Source organism: Protopterus annectens, chromosome 2.part0, assembly GCF_019279795.1.
Source record: "Protopterus annectens isolate FY-2018-M chromosome 2.part0, PAN1.0, whole genome shotgun sequence".
Lineage (NCBI taxonomy): Eukaryota > Metazoa > Chordata > Ceratodontiformes > Protopteridae > Protopterus > Protopterus annectens.
In genome coordinates this window covers 837,264,816-837,287,637 of record NC_056728.1, presented here as the reverse complement: position 1 = coordinate 837,287,637, position 22,822 = coordinate 837,264,816, and positions in this window count along the sequence as shown.

Genomic DNA, 22,822 nt, shown 5'->3' with positions numbered 1-22,822 from the left:
ACACAGGCTCTTTTGGGGGTGCTGGGGGGGAGTTTACACTGAACTTGCCCCCCTGGATGTGGGCAATGAAAGTTGGTTTTGTGTATTTCATTCATTTTTTCAGTAGCTGACAGCATATTTGGAAGTTGACACCTACATGTCTGGTATAGTTACTGAAGGCTTTGTGGTTGTTATTCTTACATTCCTTGGCTATTTGTCTTTAGAAACTGTCCTTGGATTATTTTTTGAACGATCATTGTGTCTTCCTGATAATGATCAGTGATGCCTTTCCTTTAGTGAAGTTGGATCTATCATGTGTTTGTTTCCTCCTTCTCTTGTCTAGCTTATTTATGGACAACAAAGACCTGCTTGTTGTCCTATTTTTGGAGGAGTGCATCTTGGTTTTATTTGTGATGTCTCATTCCATGCATCCCTGTAGATGCTCATAGGATGCATTTGTAAATGTTTCTGCAGATTGCATACCATTATCCTATAGCAAGAGGTCTTTGGAACTTTCCACTTTGGTCTTGGGAAGTGTGCAGTTTGCTTTTGCAAATGTCTTCACAGTGGTTTCATTGACTGGGTGTGGGGGCGGGATGTGGATGCCCAGTGTGATTATTTCATGATCTGATATTCCCAGCGAGGGGTTTATCTCTGTTGTGGAACACTGGTACCCCATGTTGGTGATGATTATGTCCAGTATGTTGTCACCTGTAGTGGGCGTGCTGACCAGCTGTTCCAGGGTGTTAGGGTTTCTTAACTGTAGGACACATTGGGCAAAGGACGTTGTACACGAGTAATTCACACACTCAATGTTTGGGTAGTTGTAATCTCCTCATATAATGGTGTTTGATAGGACCTTTATATTTGCCATTGTTCTCCGGAATACTGAGTGATGTTCCTGAGACAAGGTACGTGATCTGTAGCAGGCTATAATCTGATGGGCAGCTTTGCCCAATGTTAGTTGCACTTGCATGGTCTCCAAGGCCTCATGCTGTGCCAGTAAACTGAAGGTGTGGATATCCATAAGGTAAATGCTACACCCCTTCCTTTTGTATTTCACTCGTGGTTTTGGGTCCAAAGGTCAGAGCAATTGTGAGTGTTTTACGTGGATCATATCCAGCAGCTCTATATTTGACATAGCTTTGTATGTTAGGCAGTGAACACCTCTGAGTAGGCGATATGCAAGGGAGTACGGATGGAGCATTTTGCGATGGTCTGTGTATGGCATGTATTTCAGGCCACTAATGCTCTTTGTGAGGTATTGCTGCTGGCCTTCCAGTTATTGTAGTTGTCTTGTGAGGTACATAGCAACAGTGGCGTTGTACTCTTTTATAGTTCTAGTGAGTGGTGAGTAGAGGGGAACAATGTCCTCTTTTATTCTGCATGAGACACATTTTGTGATGAGGTGTGGCACATAAGAGGGTTTCCTGACTACTGTGGGAATATGCTTATCACAGTTGTATCCACTGTCCACCTGTGACCCAGGGTCTCTTGTCACACTTACAGTGTGAGGTATACTACCACCTATGTTGTAGTTCTTGGCTACAGAGAGTTTAACAAAGGTGATGATAATGCACCTTTTGGAATTGAGCTACAGCCCATGGCTTGGACAACAGCCATCTGTCTCAGTGAGGCCCCTTTGTAGAATGTCCAGATCTTTAGTGTTTACAATGGTGGCTCCTAGTTTGCAGTCCTCTGGAAACTTCAGTAGCCACAGAACTTCCATGTTAATGTTTACTTCAGGGAAGTAGATACTACACAGCCTGGGAAGTTATCTAGTCCCATGGCTGCTGTGGTACTGGCTTCGGAGAGTGTTTTTTACCTGTGCAGCCGTGATGACAGCAACTTTCCAGTCTTCCATTATAGACATGAGCTCTTTCATGGGTGAGAGCGGGGTAAAGTTAACACTGATCCTATCTGCCAGGATGTTGTCAATATCAGTTGGCTCTGTACATTTAGTGCCATTGAGCTGTAACTCAGAAGAGATCTGAGTGCAACCATGACATGGACCTGTCTGTTGGGCAGAGATCTCCTGCGTAGACAATATGCAACAGAGTACAACTTGGGTTGCATTCATTCTTGTTGCATGGGGCAACTATTTGAGGCCAGTAATCCTCTTGTTAAGGTACTTCATTGGTCTTTCTAGCTGCTGGACGTGCCTAGTCAGATTCATCACAAGTATGTTGTGGTACTCTCTGACAGGTCTGATGACTGCTGAGTTGTGGCAACTTCCTTTGATCTACATGCACAGACCTTGGCGGTTTGTGTGAACACATAGCAGGATTTTCAGACCACTTTGTGAATGTGTTTCTGGAAGTAGAGATGACGATACACATTTGTCCATAGATCCCTTATTATCACATCCGTATTTAGCCTAAGTGTGTGAGCATGCCCAGTATGACCTTTCAGTATCTTCCTGCCTAACATTTGCTTTGTTAAGTGTTTGAGCATGCCCAGTATGACCTTTCAGTGTGATGCTGAATGAAATCCACTACATTTGTTGGAGTGTGTGAGCATGCACAGTATACACATTTATACTATATATGTATGGTAAATCAAGGTGTATTTTTACAGCAGGGCTCACCTTTGTGTCATAGATCAACAGGGATCATGCTGTGCCTGCAGGACTTCCATGAGACACTTTGCATAGACCTATCAACATTTCTACATACAAGGGGGACAGCTATTCTTTGTACATTTCTACCCGTGGGCACACCGGATTGTTACTATGGGTGTACATAGGATGTGGGTTTCACCTGACACTTATACACATTTGCTGTGCCTGCACTGCTATGTACAGGACACCATTACAGTCTGTACTATTGCCTATCATACTGGCTTGAGGCATACTACTGTACTACAGATCTTAGCGTCCATTGTCACATATATTAGCTTGCAACTTCATAGCCTACACAACCCACATCACAACGCCTGGCCTGATGTTCTCTGTCTGCATAGGCATGTGGGTGAGGTTACCCTTAGGGGCATGATACAGCATTTCTTTGTGTTTGCATTAGTGTACAATTGTCCTGCTGTGTCAGTGCCACTGTAATGCTATCATGGCTTAGTGGTTCAGTACTGTGACTATAGTGCACAGTATTCTGGTTTCAAACCCTGTCACTGCTTTTTATTTTCATGCTTGCCAGACCAGACTGCTTAAGGAACAGTAAAGCAGATATGAGCATGTTTAACTGACTTTGCTCAACTTTGCCTGACCTTGGCCAACATTGCACAAGCAATTTTGTTTACATATACTAGATATTGGCAAAAGCTGCTTAGCACTGCTTTATATTGATTAAAACATGGCAATCATGCCTCAGGTGGTGCTGCAGGGCTGCCTATGTCGGATGCACATACTACACTCCCTATACATGTTTGGAAACAGTTAGTGTCAAGTTAGGCATCCCTTTTATTTTATGTGCGAGTCAGAGAGAGGTATCATTTCCAGGGTTCCTACTGAGCCAGTGCATGTGCTATGTGTTGCCTCTTTGCCAAGGACAAGGCATACTGGGCATGCCTCCTTCTGCCTACTGGGGCAGGCTCAGGTTGTTCCTCCTCTGGGTCACGCTGTGCCTCTGCAGGCCTTGGCAATGGTGGGAGGCTGTTTGGCCCTGCCCCATGCTGTTCCTGCTGCAGCTGTTTTCACATGATCATATTGTGTAACATGGCACATACCATGACAATTTGGGTACATGTAGTTGGTGAGTACTGCAATGCTCCATCAGATGTGTCCAGGCATCAGAACCATGACTTGAGCATCCCAAACAAACGCTCAATTACATTTCATGTTTGTGTGTGTGCCTCATTATGGAGTTCTTGTTCAGGTGTGTGTGCATTTCTGATGGGTGTCATCAGCCACGGCTCCAGTGCGTATTCAGCATCCCCCACTAGGTGACAGTCAGGGATGTCCCCATTTGTAAATGTCTGGTACAGCTGCGACAGATGCCAGATATGGGAATCATGGTAGCTTCCAGGGCAGCCAGCATACACATTCAGTATTATGCCCTGGGCATTGCACACAACCTGGCAGTTGATGGAGTGGAAGCCCTTGCAGTTGATGTAGGCCCTACCCTGCTCACCAGCTGGTGCTTTGATGTATATGTGCATGCAGTCAATTGCACCCACTACCTCAGGGTATTCCGCTATTTGCTGGAAGAGACACATATTGCTGGCCAATACCTCAAGGGAATTGGGGAAATATACATGATCACTGACATGTGCTGACATGGCATTCAGGAACTGGTGCAGTACCCTTGATGCTGATGCCTGTGAAATCCCCATCATATCACCAGTTGGTCTCTGGAAGGTACCTGTTGCTAGTATTCTTAGGCCAACACATACCTTGGTTTCCACTGGGATGGGTTCCCCTCTGTTGGTTCTGTGTGTGAGGCGTGGCCTGCACAGCTCAACAATTTGCTGCAGAAGGTCTCTGTCCACTCTATAGTGCTCCACTATCTCCAGCTCATGTAGCCCCTGGTAGGTTACCCTGGGTCTGTACACTCTTCTCCGTCTCCTCACTGTGGGTTGCTCAGCAGCATTTGCAGTGGCACCACCCTCAGCATCTTGCACATGTTGCCTTATAACAGCAATGGCAGCCGCTAACATTTTTATGTCTCAGTTTAAGCTTTTTAAGTTTTCACTTCTCTTTGTTGACTGCAGTGTTTTAGTGTTTCTGAGAAAAACATGGGGGAATGTTGTTTGCAGAGTTTTAGGTGCTGGGCTGGGCTACTGTACTGTCTGTGTAATTGGCTGATTCTGATTGATTTCACCTGGCAGCTCTGCTAGTTCTCCTTGGTTAACTTCCTACTACTTCTTTTCCTTCCTTTTCCCTTTCTGCTTCCACAGGGGTCAGTGCAGTGCAAACACGTGCACACAAGTGCACACGCGTGCACACAGGCTTACACAAGCTTATACAGGCTTAGGCGGGTGCACATTCATGTATACATGCTTAGACGGCCTAACACAGGCTTACACGGGCACACACCCGCACACACAGGCTTAGATGGGTTTACACACGTGCACACGCGTGCACCACATGCACACAGTGTAAGCAGCTTTGCAAGAAACTTCAGTGATAGCCACAGCGTACACCTTCAGTTTCTGAATTTCAGTTTAAACAACTGTAGACACACCTCTTTTAGTCCTGAGTAACTCACAGCAAACACATGCCACTCTGCTCCAATAAACTTACAGTCTTTTTAATACATACCCCCTCATGATGTCACCCATCTTCTACTCTGTTACTCCCCTTATCCTACTCTTACACTCTAGGGACATGGTTCACATAGCAGGAAAAATTGGGATTCACTATCCTTATCCTCATTTGCATAGGATTGCCTACTAATGCTTGGTTACATCTCTCAGACTGAGCTTCCCCCCTTAGCAACCTCTACTCAGTAGCCATGTTGTCTTCAGCCTGCCATTCACTTGCATGGCAGATGAATATTTTGAATAAAATCCCTATTTGCGGCTTTTATTTTTTGTTTTTCTGGTTTTTAGAGCATAGCACATTTGCGCAGCACTGCACTACGCTTAAACATCGGAGATCGAGGGAAAAAAATTTTTTTTTTTATTTTGCAATGGAAAAAAATGCCAATGGCCATATATTTGGCCATTTGGCATGCTTCCTCAACTGGATGCATCCTTTATTTGGAGCTGTCATGGCTCCGTTTTGCTATTTGCAGAATGGTACTCAGTTGCCAACCGAGTACATTTCTGCAAATAACACTACTCTTGCTCGGACAGGTTAGTGTTTCCTGGATCGCAAATTTACCTCATTTGCATAGCTTTCAGCAGCAAATTAGGTCATTTGCATAAACTAACCCTGTCCGTGCAAGAGTCGTTTTAGGAGCTCTTTTGAATGCCCCTGCCGGCTGTTCCTGGATCGCTCAGCAGACATGTTGGCTGCATGGAGTCTTACTCTAGTCTTAGACTCCGTGCAAGCCTTCGTGAATATGGCCCGTAATTTTACATAGCTGGACCCATTATATATAATATGTATAATTTTACATAGCTGGGCACAGTATGTATAATACACATAATTTTACATAGCTGGGCACAATATGTATAATTCGTGTAATTTTACATAGCTGGGCACATTATATATAATACATGTAGTTTTACATAGCCCGGCACAGTATGTATAATACATGTAATTTTACATAGTGGGGCACATTATATATAATACATGTAATTTTACATAGCTGAGCAGGGTCTACATCACATTGTCGAAAGTACAAAACATTGAATGCCTCTTCATCGATCGCTATTCGTCAAACTCTAAATCCATCGAAGGATCATTTCTGCAAAGTTTTGCCTACAGTAAGTAGCCAGTGGGCCAACCTATCAATCACATCAAAAACAGAAAAATTTAAAACCCAATCTGGTGTGGGGCTGCACCCCCCACTCCCCCCAACTAAATATTCCAACTCTGAGATCGCACTGCAGTCAGGAAAAGGTCAAATCCCCAATGATGTCCCACTGGTTACTTACCATGGGAAAAACTTCACGGAAACAATCATTGATGGATTCAGAGTTTGATGAATAGGGATCGATGAAGAGGCATTCGATGTTTAGGGCTTTCATCAAAGTGATATAGACTCGCTGGGCACAGTATGTATAACACATGTACTTTTACATAGCTAGGAACTTTATATTTATGAAACATGTAATTTTACATAGCTAGGCACAGTATGTATAATATATGTAATTTTACATAGCTGGACAGACTATGTATAATGCACGTAATTTTACATAGCTGTGCACAGTATGCATAATGCATGTAATTTTACATAGCTGGGCATATTATGTAATGCGTGTAATTTTAGGTAGCTGGCCACATTATGTATAAAACATGTAATTTACATAGCTGGGCACATGATATATAATACATGTAATTTTACATAGCTGGGCACTTTGTGTATAATACATGCAATTTTACATAGCTGGGCACTTTGTGTATAATACATGTAATTTACATAGCTGCACACTTTTTGTATAATAAATGTAATTTTACATAGGTGGGCATAGTATGTATAATATATGTAATTTTACATAGCTGGGCACTATAAATAATACATTTAGCTGTGCACAATATGTATAATACATGTAATTTTAAATAGTCGGACACTTTGTGTATAATACATGCAATTTTACATAGCTGGGCACCTTGTGTATAATACATGTAATTTACATAGCTGCACACTTTGTATATAGTAAATAAAGAAGTTATGTCTTACCATAATGTTCCATCTGTGTTGTAAATCTTTATTCATTCATTACTGATAGGACTTTGGTTCCATCCTCGGAACTGACACTGCCGTTTCCAAGCTTGCACCAGCCAAAAACTCTCAGCTAAGAACTACCCATAATGCCCCTCTCATAGTCTCTTCAGGTCAAGTTTGTCCGCCCTTATATAATAGAGAAAATAAAAGAGACAGTAGGAGGCTCTGTCTGAGCAAATACCTTAACCAGGAGATCCTAAAGTCCACCAGGAGTCCAGGCAGGGGGGAAGGAGGGTAGGAAGTAATGAATGAATAAAGATCTACAACACAGATGGAACATTATGGTAAGACATAACTTCTTTATCTGATGTTGTTTTCCTTACTGATAGGACCGAGTCCCCAGCTACTTGAGTCCTGGGTGGCCCTAAGGAAGGATATTCCTGAGAACCGTAGAACCAAAAGATATCCGTCCCCTGGAGGCCAAATCCAATTTGTAATGAGTGATAAAGGTATGAGGTCTTGCCCAAGTGGCTGCTGCACAGATATCATCCATAGAGGCTCTGGAATGAAAAGCCACAGAAGTAGCCATTGATCTAGTGGAATGAGCCTTTACTCTGGAAGGTAGACAGTTTATACTGATGGTAGATAAAGGTAATGGGGTTTCTAAGCCAGTAGGATAGAATCAATTTAGAGACAGGATTACCCACTCTGGGCGACAAACAACTGATCCGTTTTTTCTGAAAGATTTAGTTCTGTCCAGGCAAAAACGAAGTTGCATATGAACATCAAGGGTGTGCAAAAGATACTCCCCTCTATTTGAATGTTGAGGGAAGAAAACTGGCAGATCAATAAATTGGTTAACTGAGAATCCAGAAATGACCTTGAGCAAGAAAGATGGGTCAGTACATAGGGACCCTCTATCCCTGTGGAAATTCAAGTAAGGTCACTTGAAACTCAATGCCTGCAATTCCGATACTCTTCTTGCTGAGGTAAGGGCTACTAGAAGTAACGTCTTCCAAGACAAAAGTTTTGTATCACATGAATTAGAAGGCCCAGAAGGAGGGCTTGTTAATGACTGAAGTACCAAAGTCAAGCCCAAAGGCTCTATGGGGGCTCGACAGGAGGTTTAACATGTAATACTCCTTTCAAGAAAATTTTGCACAGACGGTGTGACATAACAGAAGAATTATCAAATCCATTGTAAAAATTTGTGATGGCTGCTAAATGTACAGTAATTATCAATGCTGAAGCTCCTGCATGTAGTCAGGTACTGTGGGATCTTCTGAATAAACATTGAGAAAGGGTCTATGTCCTGATCACTGGCCCATATAGAGAACCTAGCCCACTTACTAGAATAAATTTTCCTGGTGGAAGGTTTGTGTGAAGCCAGAAGAATCTCACAGACAGGAGATGAAATGTCAGGTAGCCTGGCAATCATCGGAAGTGGAGAAACCAAGCTGTGAGCTTGAAGCTGTGGAGATTGGGGTGAATCAGTCTCTGAGAGTGAGATAACAGACCTTAGGATTGATCCAGGATCCACGGGCTATGAATCAGATGAGGCCATAGGAAAGGAAACCAGACATGATGGAGCCAATAGGGGGCAATGAGGATCACTTTGTTTTCTTAACTTCTGAGCTTTCTGGAAGAATTTTGGGATGAGGGGAAATGGGGGAAAGGCATACAGCAGACCCGGGGGAAAATCGTGCATCAGACCATGCCTCAGTGACTCCCCCTGAGGAGGGATCAGGGCAAAGTAGCTTCTGCATTTGTTGTTTAAAGGGGAAACAAACAGGTCACAGCAAGGCCTGCCCCAATGATAGAAGATCTGATCCACTATTACAGAACTGAGGGACCACTCATGAGGCATCAGGATGTTCCTGCTCAGATTGTCTGCAATAAGGTTGGAACTCCCGGGAATGTGCGTTGCTATATGAAAGCAGTTGGAAGCTATCACCGAGTGCCAAATTCTCATGGCTTCCCGACACAGGGGTTAAGATCTGGTTCCACCTTGTTTGCTTATATACCAGACAACTGACATGTTGTTAGATTGAATTGCAATGGTCCCGGAAGGGAGGAATATATGGAACACTTGCAATGCTAAGAGAACTGCCTTCAATTCCAGGACATTTAATTGCAAATTGGTCTCCATGGGGGACCAGGTGCCTTGGATTGTCTTTCCCTGAAAATGCCCCCCCCCACCACCCTAGCAGGGAAGCGTCCATGGTCACTGTAGCCATGGGCTGGGGAAGGCAAAACAGTTGACACCAAAGATTTGATTTTGGCTTCATCCACCAAAGCATTTCTTTCTTGCAAAGATTTATAAGGCATGCCAAGTGGTCGAGGGGATGGGTTAAGATCGATCATTGTGATGAAAGGAGCCACTGTACTAGTTTCATGTGCAATTTTGCCAGTGGGACTAAGGTAATGGTTGCTACAGGTAAGCTGGTAAGAAAGTTTGCTGGAGGAGTATTTCAACCTGGCTTCTTATTTTTGAAAGCCTTTGAGGAGGAAGGGAAGTTTGACAGGATGTTGTGTCGAATATCACTCCAATAAACTCCAATATTTTTGTAGGGGACATTTGAGATTTTTCCTCGTTGATCATAATCCCTAAATGAAAAGCAAGGCCTTGAGTGTAAGAGAGGCTGTGGATGAGAAGATTCCTGGTCGTGGCGGTAAGGAGCCAATCGTCTAGATACAGAAACACCTGGAATCCTTGTAGTCGCAGATGAGCTACTACAACTGCCATACATTTGGTGAACACTCAGGGGGCTATCGAGAGACTGAATGGCAGTACCCTGAATTGGTAGTGATTGGCTCCCAGCCAGAAGTGGAGAAATCTCTTGGAGTGCTGGTCCATCTTTATGTGGTAATACACATCCTGGAGATCTATAGAGCACATCCAGTTATCTTCCACTAGAAAGGGGAGGATGAACTGTACCGTGACCATATGGAATTTTTGAGATTTTCATAAATTTGTTCAGTAGCCTGAGATCCAGGGTTGGTCTCCAGTCCCCTGTCCTTTTTGGCACTAAAAGGAACCTTGAGTAAAAGCCAGATCCTCTCTGGTCTGGTAGGACTGGCTGGAGGATGCTCTTTCTTAGCAGCGTTTTGATTTCTAAGGCTGCTATCACCCTCTGATTAGGTGGAACATTAGGGATTCATTTGACAGATCTGGGAGTAAGATCAAATGGGATTTGGTAGCCTCTGGATATTATTCCCTGCACCCATACATTGGTGGTAATAAGTTGCTGGGCTGGTAGGTGCAGGGAAAAATGATCCCTGACTGCTTCCAGAGGAAAGCAATTGGGCCGCTGCTCAGGACCACTGGTAGGGCCAGTCAGAAAAGAAATCTCTAGCAACCTGGTTATGTGGACCCCATCTGCCCTGAAAGGAGAATCTTCTGGATGAGTTGCCCCTCTGCCCTGGGGGAATTGCTCACCATGAGTGTCACAGAGAGACCCTTGGGACTTTTTGAGCCACAATTTCCCTCCCCGTCTGGTTCCTGGAATAGGATCTCTGGGGGGTGGAAAAATGTATGCCCACAGCAGATAAGGTCTTTCCATCTTTCTCACTTCGTGATAGTGTGTCTCATACTTTGGGACCAAAGAATGAAAATTCGTTGACAGGCATGTTGATAAAAGAAGATTTAAAGGGGTCTGCAAAATCACACCAATGCATCCAGGCAGGCTGTCTCATGACGATGCCTGATGCGGCTGCTCGAGCTGCCCCCTCAGTGGTGTGAGATATCAATCGCATCAAGGAGTTTGAGATAGATTCCAGGGTACCTAGCTGAAAGGCGACAGTGTCACGCACCTCATCAGGCGGTAGCCCCACCAAAGAGGTGGACATTTCAGAAATTAGGTCTCTTTGGAGGCAAGTGAAGTGTGCCAGAAGTTCAACAATCAAATAGAAAAGGTCACTGAAGTGTAGGTCTGCTTCCCCAGTATGTCCATAGCCTAATACTCCCTGTTTGGAGGGATGAACAGAGTAACTATCTTCTGCCAGTTCCCTCTTGGTGACCGCCACCATGGAATCAACTACCAACTACTTGGACCAATTGGGCTGGTCTGCGGGGGTGGATAAAAATTTCTCCGGCCTCTGTGGGACAGGTTCTACATTGTCCATGGCCTTCCAGGCATGCTGCATGATCAGCTTCACAAGCTCATCCACAGGTGGGGTCACCCAGGAAGTGGATGGCTGGGCATGGAAGGCCTGCAAGAACACCAATTCCTCCAAAGAAAGGTTAGAGGATTTCCAGTCTCCCCTCTGCTTGAGGATTTCGAGAATATCTCCAAATTAGATGTCTTCTGGGGGAGACCGTGGGGACCCTTCTCCTTCATTGGAATTGGTGTCCTCAGTGATAGATTCCTCAAGGGAATCAAGGTGCTTCCTCTTGCACCATTTCTTCTGGGGTGGCTCCTCAGTGGGACCTTCTGAGGAGGACTCCAGAGAAAGAGTTCTCTTCAAGGGAAGGTCTTGCAGCTCCCATGCCTGGGATTCTAGAGTAGGGGGTTGGGACAGCTGCATTCTAGAGGGGGGTTCTGGTGTCGATGCCACTGGTGCTGACTGTGAGCCTGTTGAAGAAAGGTCCTTCTCCATCACCTGAAAAGCAGGCCCACCCGAGGAGGGATTGGAGCCCGGAAACAAGAAGGGCAGCCTTGGAACCAGGGTCACACCCCACCCTGAGGAGCCCGCCTCCAGGTGAGGCACTCCAAGAGGACTGGTAGCTGTCAGTGGGGCCATAGACATAGATGGTGCCAGTGAAAAAATAGGTGCCAAACTAGGAATCACAGTGCAGACAGCCCAAACACTGCTCCAAGAGTGCACCGGTTCCAATGAAGCCGATGCACCAAGGGTAATCGGTGCTGATGGGAAACTCTGCAGTCAGAGCCGACACAGTATGCACCAGGGTGGTCATCAGTACTGAAGTCTTTGAAGCCTGGGAAGAGGCTGGAGGAGGATATACTGGTGATTATGCTGTGAAGGGTTCTTTTCCAAAGGGAACAGAAGGTCTAGCAGGGGTGGGCAATCCTCTAGCTTCCAGAAGCTGGTCCACAACCTGCACTACATCTTGTTCTGAAAGACTCCTGGTAGATCTATAGAAGGCTGCTGAAGGAGAGTCAGGTCTTTCCAGAAAAGTGCTAAATTGGTGCCCCAAAAAAGGGTCATAAGTTGGAGAATATCTGATTCTGGGCAGGTGTTCAACCTTTAGACCCAACGGGGTGATTGTCTGTGGAGCCATATAAGCTATCGGCACCATGGCCAGGGATGGTGCCGAAGCAGGTATAGTAGTCAAAGCTGGTGTCAGAACCAAGCATGGCACCAAAGACGATGGTGCCGAAGCTGGTACCGTAATGGAAGTCAAAATCAGAGGCAGCATTGAGGAGGAAGGCACAGAGCCTGGTACCGAGACTGTCTGCACCGAAGGTGCCGGAGAAGCTCGGTGTCGAATCGGTTCCAAAATGAACTTTGTCCAGATTTTTGATGTTTCCAAGCTGAGAGGTATAACTATATGTATTTTACATACTGTGTCCAGCTATGTAAAACTACATGTATTATACATACTGTGTCAAACTATTTAAAATTACATGTATTATACATACTGTGCCCAGCTAAATGTATTATTTATAGTGCCCAGCTATGTAAAATTACATATATTATACATACTATGTCCAGCTATGTAAAATTACATCTGATTTTGTAATTTTACATAGCTGGACACAGTATGTAAAATACATATAATTATACCTCTCAGCTTGGAAACATCAAAAATCTGGACAAAGGCCCATGAAAAGTAGGTACAACTAGCCAAAAATCTGGACACTGATTAACATAGAATTTTCATACATAATTATGTAGCCCCACCCGTCCCAATGGAATTGTGGGATACCAACATTCAAACTCAAATTGAAGAACAGACAAAAATATTAAACACAAAATATAACTGGGTTGGGGGGCTTGTAACCCTACAAAAAGGAGTTTAAAGGAGAATAGCTCTTTTTTTCAGCTTGTCAGCACTAGGCATTTTGAGTGTCAACATTTCAGTGGGGAGCCATTAGGTATTTGTTCCTGAGTGACTCAATGTGAATGCACTTTAGTTTCCTGTTTTATAATCAGATATAGGTCCATAGGTTCATAGTTAAGTACTAGGCTATAAGCCTAGCCAGAATGGTTGGCTTTTGCCGCCGCCTTAGATTAGTTCCCTGTGCCTCTGTCCAGCAGAGCCATTATTTCTCTGTGCCTCTGTCGAGCAGAGCCACTGCAGTGATCCCCAGGGTAAATTTTCTGTTTCCCATCCACTCGTCAAGGTTTCTCTTGAAGAGTGTTAGTGAGGGACTCTGCCTAATGTAGATTGGAATCCTGTTCCAAAGCATGGGGAGTCTATGGGACATGAATCTATCCCTCCAGCATGTCTTATTTATCATTGTGGTGAGGTTTAGATCCCTAGAGCGTGTGGCTCTCGGGGATTTGTTTTTTTTTAGGTGGAGCATGTCTATCAATTCTGGGTTGGACATGGCCTTGTATGTCAGCAGAGATCACCTCTGAGTAAGTGATATGCAACCGAGTATAGCTGGAGTTTCTACAGTCGGGCTGCATAGGGCATCTGTTTGAGGCCAGTAATCCTCTTCGTGAGGTACTTCTGTGGTCTTTCCAGCTGTTGCAGGTGTCTTGTGAGGTACATCCCAAATGGGGCGTTGTACTCTATGATGGGTCTGATGAGTGATGAGTAGAGGAGCACAATAACACCTTTTGTTCTAGATGTGAACCCTTTTGTGATTAGGTGGGCCACATAGAAGGATTTTCTAACCACCTTGGCAATATGATTATCAAAGGAGAGATTACTATTACTATCTATTTGGGTCCCCAGATCCCTTATTAAATTTTCTGCATTTAGGGGACTACCACATATGTAGTAGTTTGCGGGTACTTTGTTTTTTCCAAGGGGGATGACTATGCACTTTTTGGCATTTAGCTAGAGGCCATGATTTTGACACCAGGTATCCATCTCAGTGAGACCCTTCTGGAGGATGTCTGTACCAGCCAGAGAGTCAATTATGGCCCCCAGTTTGCAGTCATCTGCGAACTTGGTCAGCCATAGCCCTCCTGTGCTTGACTGTACCTCTGAGAGGTATATACCGAACAGGAGGGGTCCCAGGACTGAGCCCTGGGGGATGCCACTTGTAACTGGTTCAGAGTCGGACCTAGAGCCTGCAACTCTCACCGTGTGGGTTTTATCCATGAGCCAATTGGCAACCCATCTTGTGACGTAGGGGGTTATATTCAGGCTGGTGAGCTTGTCTATAATACCGGAATGTGGAATGGTGTCGAAAGCCTTTGCATGGTCTAGGTAGGCTGTGTGGACCTCCTTTCCCTCGTTTAAAGCCTTGGTAACTATCTCAAAGAAGTCCACCAGGTATAGGAGGCATGATCTTCCCTTAACAAAGCAAAAACTGGGTAGGGTCCAATGTTTGGAGGTTCCCAATGTCTCTGTTAATGAGGTCCATGATGATGCGCTCCATAGCCTTGCAGACCAAGCTAGTCAGACTTATAGGGCGATAGTTCCCATGGTCCATTGTGGCTCCACCTTTGTGGAGCAGGATAACTGTTGCTGTGCATCACTCTATGGGTATGTAACCTGTAGAGAGGCTGAGTTTTTAACAGTGTGTTTAAATGAGGGGTTAGTTCATTTTGGAGCTCGTGTAAGATACAGCCTGGGAGGCCGTCCGGTCCCATTGAAGCTGTGTTTTTGGCTTTGGATGGGGATGTTTTAACCTGTGTGTCAGTGATTGCCAGGGCTCTACATTCTTCTGGTATGGGTATGGGCCCTTTAGGGGGTGAGAGGGGTGTGAAGCTTGCACTAAACCTGTCTGCCAGAATGTTGGCAGTACCAGTTGGTTCAGTGTATTTTGTGCCATTCTGCACTAACTCTCTGAGAGTTTCCACTTAGATTCTTGACATAGCTAAAGAACGCTTTGTGGTTATCTTTGGTGTCCTTGGCAATTTTTCTTTCGAAGCTAGCCTTGGATGATTTTATGAGGGATCATAGTTTCTTGCTGATACTGATCAAGGATGTCTTGCCTTCTTGGGATTTTACTCTTTTCTGTACTAGTTTCCTCCTCCTGTTGTATAGCTTGTTTATGGCAGGGGTCCACCAGACTGGTTTCCTTTTCTTTGAGGAATGAGTCTTGGTTTTGCTTGGGATAGCATGATCCATGCATTCTTGCCAGTGCTCATACAATGCCTTTGTAAGGGATTCAGCAGCTTGAACAGCATTGTCCTTTAGCATGTAGGCTGTGAACCTTTCCACCTCGGTCTTAAGTAACGTGAAATTTGCTTTTGAAAAGTTTTTCACAGTGGTTTCCTTGATTGAGGGTGGGGGCGGAATGTGGATATCCAGAGTGATTAGCCTATGGTCTGATCTAAACAGTGAGGGGTTGACCTCCAGTGTGGAACACTGGTCGCTCATGTTAGTGATGACTAGGTCCAATATGTTGTCACCTCTGGTGGGGGTGTTGACCAGTTGATCCAGGGTATTCTAGTTTATAAATTCTAGGAAGCATTGGCCAAAGGAGTTAGTACTTGAGTAGTTCTCCCAGTTAATGTTTGGGTAATTGAAATCACCCAGTATTAGGGTATTTGGTAGGACCTTCATATTTTTCCAGTGTCTCCAGAAACGCGGAATGGGGGTCCTGGGTCATGGTGGGTGATCTGTAGCAAGCTACAATTTGAATTGCAGTTTTGCTCGTTGTTAGTTGCACATGGATGATCTCTGATGCATCGTACTGCACCACTAACCTGGAGGTGTGGGTATCCTTGATGAATATGGATACACCCCCACCTTTTGTGTTCGGTCCGGGTTCTGTAGCCGAAAAGCATGGTATGAGTTACTGCCTGGTAGTGCTAGGATGCTCTCTGGAGGCTTAATCCAGGTTTCTGTTACTGCACATGTATCAATGTTCTCCATACTGAGTGCCTCGAGTGCATGCATTTTGAGGTTTAGACTTTTGGCGTTGAGTAGCATTACCCTTAGTTTTTGGTTACTTGTACTATTTACAGTGGTGAGTTTGTCTTTTGAGCCTTGCCTAAAAAAGGCATTATGGGGTGGCAAAAGCCTTGGCCAGTATTCAAAAGCCTAAGGGTGACAGGTGCAAGCCATGTCTTGCGAAGCAACATGGCTTGTCGAGCATGATATCCCAGGTGGACAGATACAAGATCCCCTTTGATTGACACCAGAAACTTAGCCAGTTGTTGAAATTGATCATTTTTTCTTTATACTGTGGCATCATTCTTGGTGAGGGCAGGATGCTACTCAGGGTCAGGGTCATACCAGCCTGGGCTACATGATCAGAGAACTCTTCCATGTCTGTTTTCATGTAGTCCATGGAGGCATGTCTCAGGTCATTCACGCCAACATGGACAATGACAGAGTCATATTTGTACTTGTTCTGGAGCGACCTGAGTGCTTGTGTTCTGTGGCAGATCCTGGCGCCCAACAGGCAGCTAACTATAACCTTCTCCTTGTCCACCCTAGTTAGTGGGAAATCAGTGTGCCTGACTATAGAGTCACCTATTACTAGTGTGTTGGGTATGTCATTTTGCCTTAAGGGCTGTGATTGTGTGGTATATTGATTATGTGAAGTATGTGTTTCATGGTTTGTGATGGGGTGTGGAGGTTGCTTGGATGTCTGCTTTGGAGGTCTCTGTTGCTTTTGCAGATTTTTATTTAGAGCCTCTGAGTATGTTTTAATGTATTTAAGTGTGTTATTTGCCGGTGTTGGTTTAGTAGGTCTACATGAGACCTGTGGTGTGTTGCAAGTATTTCCCTTCTCCTCTTGACTGTCAGTTCCAGTCTTGGGTTGAGAGAGCTTTGCCTCCAATTTGGCTGTATAATTGCATCTCTCGCATATATTAGTGTTTGATGGTAGGAGGAGAGGGTTGTCTGTGTACAAGAGGCAGTTGTAACATTGCCTCAAAATGCCCAGATTCACCAGTTGGACTGCAGAGTACACCTGAGACTGTCCTTTGGACATGCCTGAATAGGTAAAGTGAGCTGTTTTAAGGATTGGCTGGTAGGGACAAATAGAGAGCCTTGTCCTTCTGGACAGTATAGGGGGGTCTAGTGCTAGAGTTAATTAGTGCTTGCTATGTGTTTTGAGCAAGTGCTGGCCTGTGAAATGAATGGTTTGAGTGCTTAAGTTGAAAGTTTCTCTAGTTCCAAGGGAAAAATTGAAGAGTAGACTTTGTGGAACCGGGGATAGTTTAACCCTAGCTAACCAGCGCTGCCTGGCACGTAAAACCATGCAAATGCAGTTTTTTATAGCAGGGAAATGAAAGAGATCGAAATTAGCCCAAAATGGCCAATAAACTCCTACCTTCTGGGCTGAAACCACTTCTCCAGGGACAGATAGGCTGCTCAAAGCGCCCCTCTCTCACAGGTGAACAGAGAAACTTCCTTCTATTCAAGTAAAGTATGGGCAACACAGAACTTGTAACACAGCCCTGAATTCAGCAATAACCTGAAAACTGGACTATACTAGTTCAGAAAGGTCGGAAACAAGTATATTTTTGTTTGTTTTGTTTTTCAGAAAATAAAGCAGATACAATAAAAAAACACTTTAAATGCACAGAAATGGCAATCACACTTTAGTGTGTAGCCTGCAATAGTTAAACAGATTATTTAAACACAAAAATGACTTAGTTCAAGTGCAGGCAGCAAATAAGTACAATAAGTAGCAGAAACAAGCTTTTTAAATCACAGAAAAGCTAAAAAAAAAATCAGCATTTAGGCGGAATTAAAGACAGCAAGAAAATGCAGAAAAATTATACTTAATTGTGCTCTAGCTTTTAACAACCAAGTACATCTATTGATATTATGCTGCTTTTCTCCTATAGAAATAGAACAGCAGAGAAAATGCAGCCAGACTTCATAAGATCTTTTTACTTGTTGCGGTTAAGCCTAGTTGTGGTGAGTAATCAATAAAAATCAGTAAATATACGTTACATTTTTTTGGGCTTCCTAACTTCCAGTCAAATTACTTATCTTCATGCAGCATGCTGTCTCTCAGACAGTGCAGAATGTCCATATCAACGACTGTCTGAAATAATGAATAAGAAATATCAAAATCATAACAGGAAACCATGAACCTCAAACAAATGCCCTACACTGACCGCCTCAAAAAACTCCAGCTTTACTCCATAGCATATCACCTACTCCGAGGTGATCTCTGCCTAACATATAAAGCTATGTCAAACCCAGAGCTGTTGGACATGCTACACCTAAAGAAATCCCAATCCATCTGAGCTACATGCTATAGAGACCTAAACCTTGTCACCACAATAAACATGACATGCTGAAGGGATAGATTCCTGTCCCAGAGACTTCCCATACTCTGGAACGGGCTACCCATCTATGTCAAGCAAAGTTCTTCATTAGCACTCTTCAAGAAAAATCTTGATGAGTGGATGGGAAATAAGAAATACACCCCGGGGATCACTTCTGTGTCTCTGCTCGACAGTGGCACAGGAAAATAACTTTCTTGGGTGGCGTAAGCCAGAGAACCTTGTTGGCTAGGCTTATGTAGGCCCTTGGGCCGATAGCCTAGCACCTACCTATGAACCTATGAAGCTGCACAATTCAGTTTCATCAGAATTAACTTAACACAGTGATCTTCTCCTCTCAATCAATCATAGCTCCTTGACTCCTTGAATTGTGACCCATCTTCTTTTTTTTTACTTACCTTGAGGTTGAGTCGGAGAAAATACATTTCCTCATCCAGTGGACACAGTTGTGTGACTATGGAGTCCCTTAGCCTCACAGAAGTTAATTTGAATGCAGATCCACTCCTGCTTTTCCATCCACACAGTCCACAGCAAGCAGATCATTCAAGATTCTCATCGTTGCACATTGATGTGACGTTATCATGTTGACGCAACATCTTCATTGGTTGGTTGATGCAGTGCTGCAAATCACGGGTGGGCTGCGGCAGTAAACAACTGAATTTTTTTTTTAAATGTCCCAAAGACTCTATGAGTCTAACAGGCAGTCAGGCACTGCCTCAAAAAGCTGATGCCATCATAAATGCCCCTGCATGTTGATGACATTGTGGGAACTGTTGGTGATGTGTGATGACATTAGCAGTAACATAAGAGTGCAAAAAAAAAAAAAATGCAAGGATTGAAGGAGTAACTTAGGAATTCATGGTACCTCATTATTTTGCCCTCCAAACTGGTAAATTCTGATGAATTCAGTATGGTTCCATGGTATACATGTAGTTTTACAAACCTGAGCACAGTATGTGTAATAGATGTAATCTACAAAACTGGGCTCAGTATGTAAAATACATGTAATTTTACATAGCTGGGCGCAATAAGTATAATACATGTAATTTTACATAGCTGGGCACAGTATGTTAAATACATGTAATTTTACATAGCTGGACACAGTATATATAATATATACAATTTTATAAGCTGAGCACAGTATGTATCCATCCATCCATCTATCCATCCACAATCCCTTTTTCCAATTTTTACACATGGGGTCGGGGTGTCACTTGAACAGTAACAATTGTTTAGAGCCAATAATACATGTAATTTTACATAGGTGGGCACAATATGTATAATACAAGTAATTTTACATAGTTGGTCACATTATGTATACTACATGTACTTTTACATGTGCAAGCAAAGCATATATAATACATGTACTTTTACATAGGTAGGCACAGAATGTATAATACATGTACTTTTATATAGGTGGTCACAATATGTATAATGCATGTACTTTTACATAGCTGGTCACAGTATGTAAAATACTGTATATGTACTTTTTCACAGGCGGTCACACTATGTATAATGCATGTACTTTTAAATAGCTGGTCATTTCATGTATGTTTACATAGCTGGGCACATCATATATAATACATGTACTTTTACATATCTTGGCACAGTATATATAATACGAGAACTTTTACATATCTAGGCACAGTATGTATAACAGAAGCAATTTTACATAACTGGGCACGGTTTGTATAAAACATGAAATTTTACATACCTGGGCAGACCATATGCAATAGATGTAATTTTACATAGCTGGACATAGTGCATATAATACATGCAATTTTACATAGCTGGGCACATTATATGTACTAGATGTCATTTTATATAGCTGGGCAAAGTGTGTATAAGACATGTCGTTTTACATAGCTGGGCACATTATATGCAATAGGTGTAATTTTAAATAGTTGTGCACAGTGCGTATAAGACATGAAATTTTACATAGCTGGGCACATTATATCCAGTAGATGTAATTTTACATAGATGGACACAGTGCCTATAAAACATGCAATTTTACATAGCTGGGCACATTATATGTAATAGATGTAATTTTACACAGCTGAGCACAGTACGCATAAGCCATGCAATTTTACATAGCTGGGCATAGTATGTATAATACATGTAATTTTACATAACTGGGCACAGTACATACAATACATGTAATTTTTTACATAGCTGGGCACATCATATATAATATATATATAATTTTACATGGCTGGGCATATTAAAAATAATACATGGAATTTTACATAGCTGGGCACTGTATGTATAATACAAGGAATTTTATATAGCTAGGTACATTTTTTATAATACATGTAATTTTACATAGCTGGGGACATGATTTATAATATATTTAATTTTACATAGCTGGGCACAGTATGCACAATAGATGTAATTTTACATAGCTGGGCAAAGTATGTATAATACATTTAATTTTATATAGCTGGGCACAGTATGTATAATGCATGCAATTTTCTATATCTGGGCACATTACGTGTAATGCATGTAATTTTACATAGTTGGGCACTTTATGTATAATACATGTAATTTTACATAGCTGGACATTAAATAGTTAATTTTTACTGGCACTTAATAAAGGGGAATTTTAAAGCTGGGAATATTAATGTAATTTAAAAGGGGAAATAAATAGTTAATTTAATGGAAAAGTAGGAGAGGAAAGGAAGGGGAAAGATGGAAGGAGAAGGAATAAACCTTTGGGTAATGGGAAATTTCTAAAATTAAAAGAAAAATTTAATTTAAAAAAAAGGGGGGAAACCCCCACTCCTTCAATCTATTATAACCCCTCATTCAACTTACCCTTTCCTTAATTACCAAAATGTTTTTCCCCCCTTTAGAAATTCATTTAATTTTTTAATGTAATTTTGGTGAAGGTTGAGTGGTAGGGGTTTGGAAGGGAGGGTTGAAAGAGGGTGAAAGGGAAAGGGGGTGAAAGGTAGTGGGGGAAGATGGGGGGGAAAAAGCAATAGTAGGTTAAAAATGAAAGGGTGGAAAGTTTTTAAAAAAAAAATGGTAGAACACGTAAAGTTTTTGTCAATCAGGGAAAAAATAAGTAATAATTAATTTAAATTTTAAAAAAAATCAGATTTTAAATAATTCTTTAAAAATTAGGGGTTTAAATATAACAGGAATTTAAAGTAATTTTGTAGTTAAGAAGGGGGGGAGAGAACAGCAGTTGCCAATTAAGTTGTTAAAAGAAAAATAAAGTTGTGAAAAAACAAATTTAGGGAAATTTTTTTTAAATCATGGAAAAAAATTAATTTTTGGCCAGAATTTGAAAAAAATGTAGGATAAAAAGATTAATAAGAAACAAATTAAAATTTTAACAGGAAAAACAAAGAAAAAAAAAAATTAAAGTACAAAATTACAAATATTTTAAACCTTTAATAAAAATATGCCCTTAAAGCTTAAACTACACCGGTTACCAAGAAAAGGAATTAACAATTAAATAAATCAATCCTTAGGATCCAACACAAAAATGGAAACAAAAAAATGTAAATCAATTAAAAAGTCCCAAAAATTCTTAAGGCTCAAATTTAAAACAAACCTTTTCGGCCCACACCCAAAATTTAAAAACCTTTAACACAACTTTCCAAACTGACCAACATATTGCCAAACCCCAAAAGGATATCCACATTAGATTCCACATCCCCCGCCCCCTTCACCACTTTAAAAAACTAAAAGCAACCAAATCCCCCCCCAACCCCCTCCTTCCCAAACCCATTTTGTTTCCAAAATTTTTAAAAACCAATACCCTTTAAAACCACCCACCGGGAAAAACCCTATGCTCCTTCCTAATTTGGGGTTATCACCAATCACACACCGGCCCATCCAACCAGCCATTACCCAATAAGGGCCCTGCCCAAAAACCTGGTTAATTTGCCTAAAACCCAAAATTTACCCCTTAGGAAAAATTAAAATTCTTAACCATCACTTAAATAATAATTTAACATGAAATAAAAATCCCTGATGCAATCCACCAAACCAACAGTTAAAGGGATAACTTCCAAAAAAACCCAAAAGATACCCCCAAAAAAAGTTCCCGGGGGCCCCTCTAAAAACTTCCAAAGACCCAAAAAAAGGTTTAAAACAAGTAATCCAGGAGCAGAAACACCTTAAAATTCCCAAAGGAAACCCCAACGTTCAACCAAACCCCAAAATAAAACCCGATCTTTTAAAAAATCCCTGGACCCAAAGCATTCACAAACCAAAATAAAAACCCCGGAATAGGGTTAGCTATCCCCTCCCTTTAAAGGGGCCTA